The sequence below is a fragment of the Quercus robur genome, chromosome 4 (assembly GCF_932294415.1).
Source record: "Quercus robur chromosome 4, dhQueRobu3.1, whole genome shotgun sequence".
NCBI classification, from domain to species: Eukaryota; Viridiplantae; Streptophyta; class Magnoliopsida; order Fagales; family Fagaceae; genus Quercus; species Quercus robur.
The window spans coordinates 77,812,744-77,829,734 of NC_065537.1; positions in this window are offsets into that span (position 1 = coordinate 77,812,744).

Here is a 16,991-nt window from a genome sequence, read left to right on the forward strand (position 1 = left end):
CCTCTCCACATTAATGTGGCCAGAAAAGTAGCTACAACGTATTTAATGCGGTAGCAGTAGTCTTTCCTTGGATATTTTGCGTTTCCTTCTTTTCTGCAGGTCTGTGGGGCGCGTCCCTACTGCTAATGCCTATTGGGGGGGTCCTTCTAGTAGCTAGAGTGCATGTTTGAGCTATATTCATCACGTCCGAGAAGACATTCCTCCTTGGACCGCCCTCCAAATGCCCCTTGTCTACGAGAGCTAAGTTGGAAATCCCTTTAGTAACCATTTCCTCTCCTCGGACATTGCTAATTGTTCTGGGTGGGGCCCAAGGCCCATTACATGATTTGTAGTCTTTGCCCCTACATATATCAAGTTGTATTTATAGCCTTAAAATCAACTTGTGCAACTTCTATTATAAACGAGTCGAGCCAAGCGAAGTCGAATATTTAAAGTTCAAATTTTTTCATTATTTAATTTAATTTTGAACATAATCCAAGCTATTACTTTAACACTAAACAAGATTATATATTCAAGTTTAGTTCACTTGCTTATCGAAAAAGCTCAGGCTTGTTCACGACCTATTTAATTGATTTATTATTTTAAAATATATAATAAAACCATGACTAAAAATTATTTAATCATTCACAAATTTATAAATTTTTACTATGAATGGATTGTTTATATTGTTAATAAACTACAAATAACAATTTGATATCATCGTCGTGGTAGGCTTGTCAAGGCAACTATTTTTTCTTCTTTTTATTATCTCGGATAATTATTCCAAGACCAGCCTCATCAATTTCACGAAAAAGGGCCCATTAAATTGGAGCATTTGAATAATTGAATCTTTATTATAGATGCCACTTTACACAATGTATATTGTAATTAGAATCCAATGGAATTATATAATAGATTTACGGTAAATAGCTTCTAAGAATTAAGGCATCGTATATTGAGTCTTTTGGCTGAATATTGCTAAATCCGAAATTTATTTACGTTATAGGTACTGTTCCAACTTATTTAGGGAAATGAGGAAAGAGAGTGAATTTCGGCAACACCGTTGTCGAAATTCAACAAAAGTATGATAGAGAAAAAGAAAAAGTGGGAGAGAGAAAATTTTGAATTTCGGCAACAGTGTTTCCGAAATTCCTGCTGCCCAAATTCCTTGCCTGAGTGTGTCCTGTGCTCGAAGTGTGAGTGCCCAAAAAAAAAAAACTAATTACGGCAATGCCATTGCCGAAATAGGGAAAATTTTTTTTTTGGTAATTGTGGCAATGTCATTGTCGAAAATGGGAGGGGAAAAAAAAATTGGAATGGAATTGTGGCAATAGCATTGTTGGAAAATGTTGTTATTGTTGGATTAAAAAAGCAATCTCAGTTTTAAATTCAAATTTGAACTAATAATAACTAATAACCTGTGATTTGTTGTGAAAATGTTGTGAACGTAACCATTTTTTTTTTAAATTCCTCCCCAGATTTCAGCAACCACATTTTTTTTTCCTCCCATTTTCGGCAATGACATTGCTACAATTGACAAAAAAAAATTTCACCTATTTCGGCAATACCATTGCCACAATTCCATTCCAATTTTTTTCCCCTCCCATTTTCGGCAATGGCATTGCCACAATTACCAAAAAAATTTCCCCTATTTCAGCAATGGCATTGCCGCAATTAGTTTTTTTTTTTTTTTGGGCACTCACACTTCGAGCACAGGACACACTCAGGCAGGGAATTTGGGTAGCAAAAATTTCAGTAACACCGTTGCCAAAATTCAAAAATTTCTCTCTTTCACTTTTCCTCTTTCTCTCTCATACTTTTGTTGAATTTCGGCAACACCGAAATTCACTCTCTTTCCTCATTTCGTTAAATAAGTTAGAACAGTACCTATAACGCAAATAAATTTCGGATTTAGCAATATTTAGCCAAAAGACTCCCGTATATTAGCAACAAAAAAAAAATATATATAAATATATATATATAAAATAAAATTCCATATATCCCCTGATGCAAATTATGCTCGAAACTTCCTACCGAGCTAATGAGTTCCTTTGGCTGGATTCCAAAAGTCATGACTCATGAGCAAAGCGCTGGATTCCATATGAAATGGAAAAAAAGCAACCAATTAAAGCTGTCAATCTTGACTTTTGACACCGCGTGAAGAAACGTGACCAAAAAAAAAAAAAAAAAAACCCAAAACATGTCTGTTTTCTTGAACTTTTCACTGAACAGAGTAACCCTTTTTGGATTGGGAATAATTGCAATATTTAGGGTTGATGTAATTTTTATAAATGGTTGAGATTGATAGTTGTAAAAAGTAACTTTCAACCTCAATCATTGATTTAGAAAAGTTAAGAAAAAAGTTAAAAGAAATAAAAAGTAAAAAAAATATATGAATGATTTAGGTATTGCACTGATCCTAATTCACTCTTTTCACTCCCAAGTTCTGTGGCGTCTCTCTTGCTACTTCATTTATTTAGTTTATATTATAGCTGGCTTTTAACTAATTGCATACTTGGCCTCGTTTGATAATGATGTTTAAATAAAATAAAATAAAAAATTTAAATATCACAATATGTATTTTTACACATTTTTTTTTATCTACACGTATTTTCACGAAACTTAAACAACATTAATAGAAATCTCTTACCAAACAGGCCTTGTTGTTTCACTACTAAGAGTCGTTCCTATTAAATGTTTAATTTAGCATTTTGTAGGGAAATTATTTCATTGGATGTCTTGGGATCCAAATAGATTGCTCTTTGATTTTATTGAGAACTTTTTTTTTTTTTTTTTTTTTTTTGGAGAAGGAAACTGATGGATTTTATTAATGTAATTCAACTACATCCAATTGTAAAATCGAAATAATATGTGATGGGATATCTTCCATCCATACTTAAAAATCTGGTATGCATAATGCATATTTAGCCAGACTATGAACAACCCTATTTCCGTTTCTCTTAATGTGAGAATACAACAATCTTACAAAATTGTTAGCAAACACTTTCACATCTTCAATCAATAAACCCGTTGGTGATAAGCTACGCTTCTTTGACTTCAAAACTTGAATCAGTCCAAGAGAATCGCCTTCAAGGCTAGCACTTCGAAATCCCAACTCAAACGCAAAAGACAATGCCTTGAGGGCCACGTAATTTGTCTAAAAAAATATTGACTATAATTATGTCTAGAATCATATGGTATACGTCAACTAGTATACACGTTAGATTTTATTTATTTATTTATTATGAGCACCTCAGATTCTTTCTTTGTATTTTTTTATAAATAAAATATCATTATTACCTACTAAAAAAATTTGAATTGGAAGCATGTTTGGTTTTTTTTTTTTTTTTTTTTTTTTTTTTTTTTAACTTCGAAAAAACATACAAGCATAATATTTGGTAGATTATGACTCTTGATTACTTCATAAATTTTAGTTCTTTTTTTTTTTTTGGTTGATAATTTGATAGTTATATTGGAGAGGTGAAATTTTGACCTTGTGGGGTAAAAAAATTTGACAACCCCGGCCCACCTCATACTAGGCCCAAGGCCCACGCCGAGGACGAATAAAGAAGACTCAAATGGCCCAAAAAAATCGCCAAGGACAATCGTGTCCTCAGCCAATCCAGATCCTGGCAAGGAAGAACAGCCTGTCATCAACGGCAGCCTTCCAGAGCATCCCAAGAAAAGGGACAAGTACTGTAGGACAGCCACGAGGGCATGGTGTAGGAACAGTTCAAGGAGAAATTGTCACCTCCGCACAGTTTCTCCGCATTAAATGCCCATAACTAACATTTCGGTCGTATTAATGAGGAAATGACCCCTGAACAGTGCGGTCTTGGTTGCTACAACTCACTAAAAATTTGGGAAGGTGGCTGATGGGACAAGCACTCGAGTAGTGACCTGCATGATCAACAGATGGAGGGCCAAAATCGACCGTAGGGGGATATATAATGCGAGAAATCCTCCGGGAAAGTGGGCAGAGAAAAAAAAAAGGAGCAAACGGGAGCAATTTGCATGATCTTGGAAACCTTTGTAACCTAGCCCTGAAGAAAGAAGAAGAACACTAAGTTCCTCGGACAAAGTGCCCGATGACAGAATTTCATACTTTAGTCTATATCCTTGTTATTCAATCCATACATAACCATGTCTAGTTGTTGTAATCCTAACTAAGACCTAGTTCTTAAACTCATTCTCTATAAATTTATTGTATTGGGTTAGTTGGGCTTGAGTCCACTCATCCAATAGAAGAAGTGCTCGAATCTAGTCCCTACAGACCTTATATGTCTTGGAAATATGAGGAGACACCAATTAATTGAGCTACAATACTTTTGACATACATTTTAATTTTAAAAAATAAGATGGTAGATGGTTAGCCTATTTTTATAAATTTAATTTTTTACTTTATAATGTGACTTCTTTTTTTTATTATACAATAGTTTTATTTTTTACAAAATACAATAATGTTTGTAAATTTTAAACCCATTATGGAAAATATATTGAAAATGAACTGTTGAATTTTTAGAAAAAAATTCATTGAAGGTATCTTTGAGTTAATATCAAATTTTGATGTGAAATTTTAGATAATTTTAAATGAATTGTAGGGTTTAAATGGATTCAAAACACTTAAAGTAGTTTTAATTGATCAAGAAGTGGTTTAAATTATATAAAAAAATGATATAAAATTAGAGCACTTTAAAAATACAGAAAAAGAAAGAATAAATGTAGATATTTTATTAATCAAACCATGGCTAAATCAGAAGCCATAATATGCTCTACTAGTGCAAGTAATGAAGCAATCCATGTTTTCATCCCCTCTATAAATCTTTAGCTAAACTTGCTAGTGCATGTGCGCTGCTATTTTTTCTTTTTCTTTTTCTTTTTCTTTTAACGTGTACCAAGACCAAGCTGTGTTTGTCTAGAGCCTTTACACCAATTTATATATATTTTATTAGGGTTGTAAACAAGCCAAGCGAAACCAAATATTTAAAGTCTAAATTTGTTTATTATTTAATTTTATTTTGAACATGAACCAAGTTAGAGCTTATCACCAAACAAGTATGTTTAAATTTGGTTCATTTGCTTATTGAATAAGCTTGAGCTTATTCACGAAATATTAATTAATTAATTTAATCTTTTCCTATATATATATATATATATATAGTAAAACCATGACTAAAAATTGTTTAACCATTTACAAATTTTTAAATATTTACTACGAATTGATTGTTTATATTATCAATAAACTAAAAATATCAATTTCATACCATATGAATCTATTTACCAACTTATACAATCCAATCTCAAATCAATATAATTATTATTCTTTTAAATCATTAGTATATTAATAGATAGGCATACATATAAAGATATAATATTATATATAGTTTAATTGAGCCTCGTATATATTATTATGTTTGATTTGACTCATTTAAAGTCGAGTCTAAATTTAGGCTTGAGTTTAATTTAACATAAATAAGCATTTTCTTGAAACAAGCTCAAGCAAGTCATAAACAGTTTTGTTCCTTCAAATATTGCTTCCCTTATGACCATGTCCCTTACAAACTGCACTATCATTCTTGCAGCCATGGCTTATCAATGCATGGTGGGTGGCATCACTATTATCTAGCTCATTAAGGCAATCATTTTCCCTTCCTTATCTCGTATAATTAATATTCCAAGACGAGCCTCATCAATTCTACGAAAGCGGATCCCATTAAATTGGTGAAATTGAATCTTGATTTTATATGACACTTTACAAGAGAGTGAGAAAATTAAGATAAAATATCTATTTGAAGAAGTATGAAATTATATACATAAAAAGTGTATGTCATACAAAATTAATCTCATTAGTATAAAAATTTTGATCACACACAAAGTTAGGGTAGCTATTTAACATATGAATATCTATTTTATTATAAGTTTCTAGTACTTATTTGCTAAAGACAATATCCACTCACAAAAAAATAATAATAATAATGATAACAAATATCATTATCTTCCAACAATAAGCAACTAGGTTTTGCTAAGATATTGTCACAATATTTAAATTTTTGTAATGAATGATGTCATATGCTACAATTGAAACTCTTCATCAAATACCTTCAACCATACACAATGAAAATTTTGTCATTATTACTTTCATCTTTATCATTCTATATGAGTTTAGGTGCAATGTTTAGCTTACTAAGTTTTTAATGAACACCCATTTTAGGCAAGAAAAGAAAAAAAAAAAGATAACAAAAGGCATGTGTCATCGAATTTTCCATTAGATAAATTATAAGTTTCAAAGATTTAAACCTAAAAAAATCAATGTTCTTTAGCTAATAAATAAAGGGAACTGCTAATGAATGCCTTTAGGGCATTAATTAATAATCCATTTAAAGAAAGTTTTTATGGGAAAAGAAAAAAAAAATCATTAATATTTTGACAGTTTTTTTCATTTCCCATAAAAATGATGTCAAAACTTTCCTTATTTTGATGTGCTATTTGACAAGTTAAGCTTTGATCCCCTAATTTAAAACAACAATAAATCTATAAACACAAGAATGAGCTCACTCCAAATCAACGTGGAACTTACCTAAGAATTTGGAAAACACATTCACATCAATATAAATAACACCCAAATTTTGAATATTAGGAATGCGATAAAATTTATTTTTAAAGTATAAAAAATTAGCAAAAATTATTATTATAAGTTTTGATCTGATAATAGGGTATTAGTGAACTAATTATGAAATTTTGGGCTCACCATACTCTTGCATTCACGTATTTTATTTATATTATTATGGTAACCAGATTCAAAGAAGCATGTATAGGCAAGATATAAGCATAAAATATAAATCAATGCATAAAACATTTAACTAATTTATAATTTGTCAAGAACTTTGTAGTTTAATTGATACTTTTTCGTATTTTGAAATAAGATGTTCAAGGTTCAAATCATCCTCCTCCTACTATAGAATTATATCCACACACAAAAAAATAAAAAAATTAAAAAAAAAATCCAAAACCAACCTGTAGGGACTGGGTTTGAGCACTTCTTCTATTAGATGAGTGAACTCAGACCCAATTAGTTCAATACAATAAATTTATAGATAATGGGTTTAAGAACTAGGCCTTAGTGAGGATTACAACAACTAGGCATGGCTATGAGTGGATTGAATAACAAGGACGTGAACTAAAGTATTAAATTCTATCCTCGGCCCCCAACCGAGGAACTTATTGTTCTTCTTATTTCTTCAGTGCTTGGTTACAGAGGTTTCAAAGATCATACAAATTGCTACTGTATTCTCTCCTTCTCCCTTTTTCCTGGAGGATTTCTTGCATTATATACCCCTTTCCAGTTGATCTTGGCCCTCCATCTGTTGATCATGTGAGTCATTACTCGAGTATTTGTCCCATCAGCCACCTTCCTAAGCCTTCTGTGAGTTGCAGCAACCAATGCAGCACTGTTCAGGGGTCATTTCCTCATTAATGCGGCCAGAACGTTAGTTGTGGGCATTTAATGTGGAGATGATAGTTTCTCCTTGAATGGCTCCTCCACCATGCTCTCATGGCTGACCCACTATACTTGTCCTTTTTCTTAGGATGCTCTAGGAGGCTGCCTTTGATGACGTGCCGCTCTTTCCTTCTATGATCTCGGTTGGTTGAAGACAAGATTGTCCTCGACGATGTTTCTTGGCAATTTGGACTTTCTTCATTCGTCCTCAGGCATTTCTTCCTCCTCAACGTGGGCCTTGAGCTTAGTATAAAATAGGCCAGGGTTGCTAAGTTCTTTGACCCCACAATAGCCCCTCAAAATCCTGTTGTCCGGCTCCTTGGACAAGGAGGATTTTTATGTCCTTGGGCCTTTGTCATGGCTTGTCAAGTCTTGTCCTCCGTTAGTGCTAGAGTCTTTCCACCTATCCAAGGCACGTTCCTGGTGCTTCGGTATACGGAGCGCACCCTCATTAAATTCTGGAGGCTCTGTGCTCCCCACATTCAACGGTGTGATGGTAATCTAACGGTAGGGATTTCTTTAACTTGATGGGCAAGAAAACCCACACGGTTATTTTTAATTGGAGGTATAGATACCCATTTGAACCGATTTGCCTCTTTACTTTTACACTCAAGAGTTCTTGTGCACATATCCTGAGTTCAGTCAAATTTCCAGCCAAACTCACATGTCTTTTCAGTATAAAAAGCCTGTCCGAAGAGCTTTTCCTCATTCCTGTAAGTTTTCTTCTCTCTCTAACTCATGTTCTTTCTCTTCTAAGTTTCTTTTCCTCTTATTCCTCTCTTTCTTTCTTCCTTCCCTGAGTCTTTTAGCCATTTCTAGGGATGGGTAAGTTAAAAAAGTTGGTTGAGTCCGAAGAGGCAATGGAGAAATTCGTCGTCGATTATAGGATACCCAGTAATGTAGGTTTGAGATACTGTGAAGAGGGGGAGTGGCATTTTAGGAGGCAAGAGGGTGAAGTAGTGATTCCCATAATCGCCTTCATAGAAGGTGGTATGAGAATCCCTATGGGGCCGGTGATGAGGGACTACCTTAGGCATTTCCGATTAGCTCCCACCCAGTGCGCTGTCAACGTGTTTAGGATCATGGGTTGTGTGGACGCCTTAAACGAGAAAATGGGGTTGAGGTTAACCCATCACGATGTAAACTGGTGCTTCAACCTCCAACACTTAAAGGGTAAATCATATTATATGAAAACAAGGGATGATAAGGTTCGGCTTATTCAGCGCCTCCCCGAGTCCAGTAAAGGGTTAAATAAGGACTTTCTCATCGTGTTTAGGGAGTGGCACGACGGCCTTCCTTGTCCAACTGAGGAAGGGGAACCAGGTGGGATATTTAGAGTGGGAGAGGGTTAATTTTTTGTGTTGTCATAGTTTGCATTGTTCGGTGGCTGATATGAATAGGCTTTCTTTTTTCGCAGATCCATATGCCTTTGAATGACACTTTCACTTAGTCAACCGGGAAGATTTGGAAACCATCCTTAAGGCGGAGGTCTTTGTGAACGAAGCTGACAACTAAGTCAGAGCCGCTCACAAGATTCTCGGGTACGATCCCATCCAGAAATCATTCTCGGCTCCGAAGTACGTGATCAGAGCTAAAGATCCTCGGCTTCACAGAATCACCGTAGCAGAACATGGGTTCTTGCTTCCCGAAGGATCTCCTGTCCCAGAAGGCATTCCGTTGGCAGGACCTTCTTCATCCCATCAAGCAACAGAGGCTGAGGGTAATTTGGGTCCGCCTGAGGACGAATTTGGTGTATTCGACCAAGTTAATCTATCTGAGGATCCCTCTAGTGACTTAGGCAACCCCAGTCTGACTGAAGCGGATCTCCTATCAATAGGGACTTCTTCTCAAGCTGAAATAGGTTTTAAGAGAAAATCTCCAACCAACTTTCTCGACCTAATCGAGGGCCAACCAGGGAAGGATGCGTCGGGGAAGCCACAATCCCAGCTTTCCCCTCCTCCACCCAAGCTTCAACCTACTCAGACCAGGTCATTTTCCACCAATCACAGCCATCATCTCCACGGTCCAAACTTCCTCCTCCCCCTTAGTCGACTCTGCCTTCTCGGCCCAAGCCCACTGATCCAAAAAGGAAGAGGGCTTCCAAAGGCAAAGTGCTCCTCTCGGGAGGAAGATGAAGCCTTACGAGCTTCAAAACAATTAAAAATCAGGCACCAGGGCCAAGAAAAAGAAGTCGCCACTCAGTCCGAGCCCCAGGTCTGGCTTCCTGCCCCAATGCTCCACGGGGAGCCTTTGATGGACAATGCCTCCCTCAGGGACTTCCAAGGAGGTGAAGGCACCTATGTGGCCGATGCGCTGGAGAGGTCCCTGCTACTTCCCACTGATATGGCCGAGTTGGGGAATTTAAGGAGGCAGGAGGTCTCCCTCAGCATCAAAAGGTACTTGGGCATGGTAAGACTTCTAACACTTATGACTCCGTTAACCTTTGTTCTTTGGTTTCCAACTCACTGTGTGCTTGTTTCAATTGGCAGGCTATCTAGGCCACTTATAGATTAGAAAAGGTAGCTAACGACCAGAGCAGGGCCTTGGAGCTCGAGCGTGACAAGTGCTTGGATGCTACGCGGACCCTTAAAAACTCCGAGGCTAATCTCTTGAAAGCAAGGGAGGATCTGAAGAAGATGACAAAGGCAAGAGATAACGCTGAATCAGGCCTAGCTAGCGCTCAAAAACAGGCCAAAAACCAGACGAGGCACCTACTCAAAACTAAGGATCAGCTGAAGATTGCCAATGAGCAAATCACTAATCTAAAGAAGAAGTTGTCCGAGGCAGAGGGGGCCAAGAACATCGCGGAGTGGGCCAAGGATGAAGCCTTGAGGGCTAAGGAAGAGGCGGAGTTCGCTAGGGCAGAGGCTGAGAGCTCTAGGGAGAAAGCCGAGGAGGAGGCTTATGCCTTGGGTGTGGCTGAAACCCAGGCCACTCTCAAGGCTTAAGTACCTAGGGTATGTAGGCTCTACTGTTCCCGGGTTTGGAATGAAGCCCTTAAATAAGCCGGGGTTGGGGCGTCATCAGATCTGTGGAAGATAGAGAATGTATACTACCCTCCTGCTATCCAGGAAACTGCTCCCTCTAGCTCTGAGGTTAAGGATGCTCCTAAAAAGGCTAAGACTGCTCGGCCTAAGGCTGCTCTGGCTATAACCGCTCTTAATGAGCCAGCCGAGGAGAGTGAACTTCTTGGGGCGATAGAAACAAATGAAGGCTTAAACCCTGAAGCGCCCCAGAAGACTGCAGAGTCTACAGCTGATGCTCAGGACCCTCATGCCAAGGAGTAAGCTCTCCTTGTTGAGCCCCTTCAGACCGTTCCCCCAAGTGAGGGCTCCAAGGATCCTGAGACCGTTTCTACTCAGCTCTCTAAGCAAGGAATCAAGATAAAGTTGAAGAAATAGGCCATCTTGACTAGCTTCCGTTTTAGTTTTGCCCCCTCCCCCCCCTTTTTTTTTTGAACATTGGAATCATTGTAACGAGACCTTTAGATTGAATGTATGAAATTCCCTTTTTTTTACATTATATGTTTATTGTTATTATTATTATTATTATTATTATTATTATTATTAGTGTGAATCTCGTGTTTCATGAGTTGGTTATCCTAATGGGTAAAAATGGTTATGTACATACCATATTTGAAGTTAGACCTTTAAATTTTAACTCACCGGCATTAAGGGGACACTTAGTTTGTGTTTGCTCACATCTTTAAGGGGCGGGGGTCGAGTAGATGATCCGAGGTACCGAGCGTACACTTAGGCTGTATTTGCAACTTGCATGAATGCTTAATCTTGCTATTTTCTTCAATGGTTGTGATCCGAGGATCCGCCCAACATTTGGACTTGCCACCTAAGCTCTTGCTGAAAGTAGTTAATTTTCCCATAGGTTTGAGTTCGAGGAACATGCGAAACCTTGGTTCTATCTAGTACTTAAATTTTTCTGGAAGTGACTAGTTTCCCCATAGGTCTGAGTCCAAGGACCATACAAGACCTTGGTTCTATCTAGTACTTAGATTTTTCTGGAAGTAACTAGTTTCCCCATAGGCCTGAGTCCAAGGACCATGCAAGACCTTGGTTCTATTTAGTACTTAGATTTTTCTGGAAGTAACTAGTTTCCCATAAGTTTGAGTCTAAGAACCATGCAAGACCTTGGTTCTGTCTAGTACTTAGATGGTTGCCAAAATACAAGACATATAACCATAATAGACTTAAAATTTGAATTAGAGAAATGCTTTTATTAATAATAATACATTCTCAGGTCATTTACATTCCATGGACGAGATACAGTTTTTTCATCTAAGTCTTCTAAGTAGTATGCACCTATTCCCGCTACTAAAATAATTCGGTATGGTCCTTCCCAATCGGGTCCCAGCTTTCCCCAGGATGGGTTCTTGGCAGCACCCACAACTTTCTTCAACACTAAGTCCCCTGGTGCTAGTGGTCTCAGCTTCACATTGGCATCATATCTCTGCTTGAGCTTCTGGTGGTAATAGGCCAACTGGATCACTGCCTTTTCTCTTCGTTCATTGATCAGATCTAGGCTCTTCCCTAGTAGTTCATCATTATTACTTGGAGTGAAGAAGCTCATCCTCAGCATTGGGAAGCTTGCCTCTAAAGGGATAACAACCTCAACCTATAGGTCATGGCAAAAGGTGTCTCCCCTGTTGACCACCATGATGTAGTCTGGTAAGTCCATAAGACGTGTGGCAGCTTTTCTACCCATCTTCCCTTGGCATCAACGAGTCTCTTCTTAAGCCCATTGACTATGACCTTGTTGACAATCTCGGCCTGTCCATTTCCCTGGGGATAAGCTGGAGTTGAGTACCTGTTTGTGATCCCTAGTTTGTAACAGTATCTTCTGAAGGCTTTGTTGTCAAATTGGATTCCATTATCTGAAATGAGGGTACGAGGGACCCCGAATCGTGTAACAATATTTCTCTAGAGGAATTTCTTAGCATCCACATCTCTGATGTTGGCCAATGGCTCAGCTTCGACCTATTTGGTGAAGTAATCTGTGCCGACCAACAAATATCTCTTATTTCCTGCTGCCTTGGGGAAATGGCCTATAATATCCAGGCCCCACTGGGCGAACGGCCATGGACTGGACAAAAGGTTGAGGAGCCCTCCTAGTTGATGAATATTTGGGGCAAACCTTTGGCACTGGTCACACTTCTTAACATATTCTAGGGCTTCTTTCTGCATCCCCGGCCACCAATATCCCTGGGTAATGGCTTGGTGCGACAGAGATCTTCCTCCTGTGTGACTCCCACAGACCTCTTCATGCAGCTCTTCAAGCAGTAATTCTGATGCTTCAAGGTGAATACACAATAAATATGGCCCAGAAAAGGAGCGCCTATACAATTTGTGGTCCTCGGACAACCAAAACCAAGGAGCGTTTCTTCGTATTTTTTCAGCCTCTGACTTCTCCTTGGGCAGGATATCATCTTTGAGAAATTTCACTATAGGGTCCATCCAGCTAGGACCCACTCTAACTTGATGGATATGAACCATACCTTTTGCAACCCCATTTGCTCTATCCAGATGCTGGACAAGAATAATTCGAGGCAGACCCCCTGCAGAGGAGGTAGCAAGCGTGGCCAATGAATCTGCATGGGTGTTTCCACTTCTAGAGACGTGTAACAAGTTGAAAAGATCGAAGTTTGACTGCAAGCGTTTGACCTGGCTTAAGTACTCTTGCATCCTCGCATCTCTGGCTTCCAACTCTCCCTTTACCTGGCCCACTACCAATCTTGAGTTCGAGAACATCTCTACTGTTTTTCCTCCCATTTTCTGCATCATGACCATTCCTTATAACAAGGCTTCATACTCGACTTCGTTATTTGTGGCCGAAAACCCAAGTCTCAGGGATTTCTCTATGATAGTCTCCTCAGGAGATACTAGGACTAGCCCCACTCCGGACCCCATTTGATTTGCTGCGCCATTAACGTACACCTTCCAACACAGGGGTCCTGGCATAGAGATTACCCCAACCGATTTTCCATCCATGTTTCGCTGCTCTGCTACTATTTCTACTAGTGGTTCAGCAAATTCGGCCACCAAGTCAGCTAGGACCTGGCCCTTTATAGAGGTCCGAGGCATGTACTTGATGTCAAAAGCTCCCAGAATTGTGCTCCATATGGCAATCCTTCCAGTGTAATCAGCAGTCCGAAGTACGGACTTCAAGGGTAGTTGGGTTAGAACAATCACTGTGTGGGCTTGAAAATAATGGGGAAGCTTTCGCATAGCATGGACCACAGCTAATATGGCTTTCTCCAAGGGTAAGTATCTGACTTTAGCTTCATGTAGCGACTTGCTCATATAATAGACTGGCTTTTGAAAGCCATTGTCATCCCATATTAATACCAAGCTCATAGCATGAGGTGCTACAACAATATATGCGTATAGGACTTCATCGACCTCAAGACTAGACATGATAGGTGGCCGGGATAGGTACTTCTTGAGTTGCTGGAAGGCCACAATACAGTTCTCGGACCACTCAAATCCTTTCCACTTGTTGATCAATAGATAGAATGGTCTACATCTATCCGCCGACCTGGAAATGAATCGATTCAGGGCTTCGATCATTCCGTAAGCTTTTGGAAAACACATTCACATCAATATAAATAACACCCAAATTTTGAATATTAGGAATGTGATAAAATTTATTTTTAAAGTATAAAAAATTAGCAAAAATTATTATTATAAGTTTTGAGCTAATAATAGGGTATTAGTGAACTAATTATGAAATTTTGGGCTCATCATACTCTTGCATTCACGTATTTTATTTATATTATTGTGGTAACCAGATTCAAAGAAGCATGTATAGGTAAAATATAAGTATAAAATATAGGTAAAATATAAGTATAAAATATAAATCAATGCATAAAACATTTAAATAATTTATAATTTGTCAAGAAATTTGTAGTTTAATTGACACTTTTTGGTATTTTGAAATAAAATATTTAATATTCGAATCATCCTCCTCCTATTGTTGAATTATATCCACAAATAAAAAAAATAAAAAAATAAAAACCAAACAGACAGCTAGCTTTTAACTAAGGCTTCTAGCTAGGTTTTTTTTTTTTTTGGTAACACACTATCTAGCTAGCTAGTGGCAAGTGAGGTATGGAACTTTATATTTACAGCTTTTGATATTGACTGGAGCATGCGTAGGACAATGAAAGGTATATGATGCAAGGTTGCTTAAATATTTTAGAAATAGAGTATAGATAGTGTTAACCCCCATTTTCATTTACCAAGAAAAAACAAGTTTAATTTTGCGTTTTGTAATTGTAGGGCTATTATTTCATTGGATGTATTGGGATCCAGATAGACCTCCTTTGGTTCATCAAAAAAAAAAAAAAAAAAATTAGTTCATCAAAAAGATAGACCTCCTTTGCTCTTTGATTTTATTGAGAGCTTGGCTACCTAATTCTTCTAAACAAAATTGGCTGTATACGTCAACCAGCCAACTTCATATATTCTTTATTTGGATTTTTACAATAAAATATCATTATTACCTATATATAAAAAATAAATAAATAAATTGACATGGCCACATTTTTCTTTTCTCTTCAACTTCGGAAAAGCCTTACAAGTTAAAGCTTAACATTTGGTGCATTATGACTCTTGATTACTTCTTAAAATTTCGTTTTTTTTTTTTTTTTTTTTCTCAATAATTTGAGAGTTTTATTGGAGAGGTGAAATTTGAACCTTGTATGTCTTGAAAGTTGAAAATATAAGAAGGTGTCATCAAATTGAGCTACAAGGCTCTTGACTTACATTTTAGTTTTAAAAAATAAGAAGGTAAATGGTTAAGCCTATTTTTATATATTTAATTTTTTACCTTACAACATGACTTCTTTTTATTATGATACAATGAATTTACTTTTTCTTTTTTATGAAATACAATGAATTTATTTAATTTTTATAAATTTTAAATATATTATGAAAATATATTGAAAATGAAGTGTCGAATTCTTTGAATACAATAAAAGAAATTTCATTGAAGGTTACATTTGAGTTAATAAAAAATTTTACTGAGAAAATTTAGATGATTTTAAATGGATTGAAAACACTTTTAAATGGAACAAAGTTTCTCTCCAAACTAGTTTGGAGAGAAACTTTACAAACTCCTCATATATCGCTATATTGAGTGTGAATTTTGAAAATCTAACCATTAGATTGCATGTTGTTATTATATTTGTGGGGCCCAATAGTTTATGGGTCAGGCCCACTTGCTCATGGGAAGCCCAAAGGCCCAAGCCGAAAGAGGTTATGGCCCAAGCTCAAAAATATAAGGCACAAAATGGCCCCGAGGTGCAGCCGAGGACAGTTTAGTCCTTGGCAGACCCAAAGCTCCCTTGAGAAGAGGGGTAAAAAAGAGGTATAGGAACAAATCTGTAAGGAGATCTAAAATATCTTGGGAAAGTTACCCTTACTACCCTTCCCAGATAAGACTCTGCACCTAACAGAGCCGTATTCTTCAGCTTTATCAACCATCCCCAACAATTCTGGGATTAGATTGACGGGACAAATATCAGTCTTGTAAAGGTTGACCCTACACGTGGACGAAGGACAGCGAACGCAGGCTAGTATAAAGGAAAAAGTAAGTAAATCTGGAAGGGGGAAGAAAAAGGAGGGACTCCCATCCCACCTCGAGAAAAAAGACTCCATGGATGAAAATATCTTAACAACTCATGCACATGACAGAAAAAACCCACCGTTGGGTAACCGGGGTAAGACCTTAATGATCCTCGGACCAAGTCCGAGGAGACCAACCCCGCAGGATACGACGCTATAAGGTTTAAATGCTCAAACCCAACTCCTTTTTCTGCATGAATTCCTCTTAAATCAAGACCGGACCATCGCCCCGTGATCAAAGGCAAGCCTTTCAAGCCCACTCTCTACAAATCATATTGTGAGGGATCTTTCACGTACGAGCCCAACATCATTATTGGGCCGTTAAAGAAATCGTGTCCCTACAATATTCTTCATGTAAAATTTCAAGAAGATCAAAGAGCAATTATTATCTCATCAAAAAAAATTTCAAATTTCAAATTTTTATGATCTAAAATTGTGTATAAAAAATAAGTTTATTGATCGAATAATAAATAATATCCAATTTGAATGAAATTTGATATGCATATTAAGAACATAAGGAACATGAAATTCAATGGTTAGATTTTCAAAATTCACACAAAAAATAGATATATGAGAAGTTTTCCCTCTATAAATAGCTAATCTTGCTAGTACATCTGAACATATGCTGTGCTATTTGTCTACAGCCTTAATATCAATTTCTATTATAAGCTAGCTTACAATCTTATGCATGTGCATGGATACATTTAAAGATATACAATAAGATGCATAATATAATTCCTATATAGATAATTTAAATACTATTAATAGTCATTTATATATTTTGTTAACTCTTTAAAAAATTTTGTAAGGATATTATTAGGTATAAAATGTAAATTGTCCATTTTTTTTTAATTATTATGAAGCACTTTTTTTTT